The following is a 3,078-nucleotide window of genomic DNA, read 5'->3' on the forward strand; positions in this document are numbered from 1 at the left end:
GCGCCCGCCGCGGTGGGGCCGGGGGGGCGCGGAGCGGGCGCGGATCCGATTCCTCCGGGCGGGCAGGGATTTGCAACTGAATGCGGTGGGAGGGCAGAGGGGGAGGGCTGTGCCAGGGAGCCCCCCTTCCCCCCGAGAGAGCAGCTCCGTGCTTGAGGTGGAGAGGAGCCAGCTTCTTCCCAATCGTTTGGTAGCGATAGCTAAAGCGGAATAAAATCGGGGGAGGGGGGATAAAGAGGAGGCAGAAGCATGTTCCTCTGTTTGAATTGTGTGTTTGTGCTGTGCGGCTTCTCATCCTCCGAGCTGGTCTTAAGTCCTTCTCTCGACACCTGAGATGCCCTGCTGGTCTTTTCCCACACTTCCCAGGAAGTTCCTGGACTTGATGAATCAAGATATTTCGGTGAATTTTTAATGGAGATGGCACTTCGTGGGGGTGATCGCATGTGGTGGTTTCTATGTGAATGGAAAGCAGCGGAGGGGGATTTTCCAGGTGCCTGCCTTTGCTTGGTCCCTCTCTTCCCAGAAGGCTCCCCACTGAGGAGGTTCTCCGTAATGTTAATGCAGAACGGTCTGAAATCTCAGCTTTTGCTGTGGGACTCGTGGAGCCTCTCTGCACGCATGCATTTTGTACAACCTCTCCCCCCCACAAGCCCCTAAATACAGCCTGAAATAAGGCTTTAGGTTTTCTTAACCTAAATATTAAATCACAAGATGGAAATTGCCTGCCAGTTTATTATTTACCTGACAAGAGTCCACTCCAGCTGCACAGTGTGTCCCCTTAAGATTCATGGCAAATGTTGCAAGAAGTGAAGCTTTCTGCCGTTTGCCTCTCACATCTCCACAGTCTTATGTTTGACCTTTATGATTTTTTTCACTGCTAGTAAATCTAAAGTCATCTTGTTTTTCTTTCTTCTTCTATTCCTTTTTCTTCCCTTGGTCCTACCCACAATTTCACAATTTTTGCATGCTGTATGTCTTAAGGATGGGTCTGTGCTGGCTCTAAGCCATCTTTGTGTCCTGTTTCTGAACTATTTCAAGGCTTTAGTATGATTTAAATAGCCTGAGCGCCAGGAATTCAGGTAGCAATCTTGCTGCTTGTGCTGTAATTTCTACAGTGCTGCAGCACCATGTCCACAGCATAGCTGAAACTGGTGCTGGGCTTGTAAAATGTGGACAATGTAAAATTTTCTTAAGGAAGGTTGTTCTTTAAAGTTTGATCTTTGTGTGCTCTCAAGACTAATCAACAAGAAGGGAGATTTAATCCATGAAACACATCTAACAAGCACTCTCTAAGTGATGTCCAGGTGTTAGAAAAACAAATTACTTGTTGGTAGAACTGCCTTGTTAAGGTTTAGGGCCTGACGTGCTACAGTGATCTCCGACCTAGGGGAAGGTTACCAGAGCTTGGGAAAAAGGATATCCATTGATAGTGGACACAAAGAATGCAGAATTTGTAGGCCACAAGGACAACTGGGAGACAAGGTAAGGAATAAACTAATAAAGCTAACTCAGCAATTGTGCTGAAATCAGCTCCAACTGGGTAAAAGGTAATTCTGGCAGGGAGAGATCATGAGTGCCGACTCACGGACCATCGACCCAAGAAATCCAACAACTCAAAAGAAAAGAAAGATTGAGCATGCAGATTAATTGGCATGAGAAGCAAGAGAATCATTAACCAACAGAAGATAGGATACTAATTAATAGAGAACTATGTAACTTGTAGCCAATGAACACGAATTCATTTGTTTGCTGAAATGTATAAATAGTGAAAATTTGATTGTTGGTGTGCTTGATTTGTGGAATACCACCAAGCACCCAGGCTTGTACAACTGTGAAATAAAGAATCAATGTCTCTCTTGAGTGTGTAATTATTGTCTTGTTGTACACCAGGTAACAAATCAGATTTTTGTGGACAACAGGCTCCTTAAGAAAGCCTTCAAGCTATTCCGCACAGTCACTGTGTTGGCAGAATTCTTCTTTTAAGGACTCTGTATGATACCTACAAAAGGCAAAGCAGTGTAAAGAAGCTGGATTCTGCTTTGCATATATTTGTGAAATCTACTTAAGCAAATCACCTGGAAAACCCACTTAGATATGTACCACTGCCATTATCTGGCCATTTTAGTCTTTCCACAGCTGAGTTTTTCCAGCCTGCAGATCATTCTGGTTGCTCTTCTTTGAACTTCCCCTAGTTCCCTCATTATTTTCTTTTTTTTTTCAGCAATGACAGGTCAGGAACTCAGTGAGTATTTGCAGAGCATTCCCATGGGAGCTTTGTGGACACAGTCTATCTCTCTTTATGACAGACCACATTTGCAGGCTTTCTTATTCCCTGCCATATTGCATTGTCGATTCACTGCCCACTCTAACCCTGAGGTCTCCTTGGGCATTATTCATTCCTAGATGTGTCATATTCTGGTTAGCTTTAATAAGGCTGCTTTAGTTATTTATTTTATTTTATTTTATTTTATTTTATTTTATTTTATTTTATTTTTTCAGCCAGAGTTATTATTCAGATTAATATCGAAGGAGGACTTCTGTGTTTTTGTTAAAAAGGAAATGTTAGTGCAGGAACTGTTGTGTTCTCCATAACATGTGTGTAAGATATTTATCTTCTAATCAATTATATGAATTTGTGGTTCACAAATTGAAGTCCATAGCTGTGTGAAGAAAACTTCTTTCATTTTTGAGAGATATTGTCAGGATGGTGCCTTTCTTCCTCAGCCCTCTTCTATTGACAGCTATAATGATAATAGAATTACCAGATTAGATCACATCATTAACCAATGAGGAGTCTTGTATACCTGATACATTAGCTGAGTGAGGTTCAGCTAGGATTGTGAAAATTGATCAAGATCAGCTTTGGCTGAAAACAACTTCCCTGCCATGAGGTGGAGAATATAAGAAGGTTCAAAGAACAACTCAATGTTTGCAAATCTAAGACTCCAAGATTGAAAAGGGGACAAACATTTTTTGCAGCTCTTGAACCAATCTCATATTTAGAAATCAGAATGGGTACTCCAGGTAAAACATACCATCTGACACCTATCTTGTCTGTGGCTCTTCTCTTAAGCAAGC

Source organism: Corvus brachyrhynchos, unplaced genomic scaffold (assembly GCF_000691975.1).
Source record: "Corvus brachyrhynchos isolate BGI_N302 unplaced genomic scaffold, ASM69197v1 scaffold23, whole genome shotgun sequence".
Taxonomy (NCBI): domain Eukaryota; kingdom Metazoa; phylum Chordata; class Aves; order Passeriformes; family Corvidae; genus Corvus; species Corvus brachyrhynchos.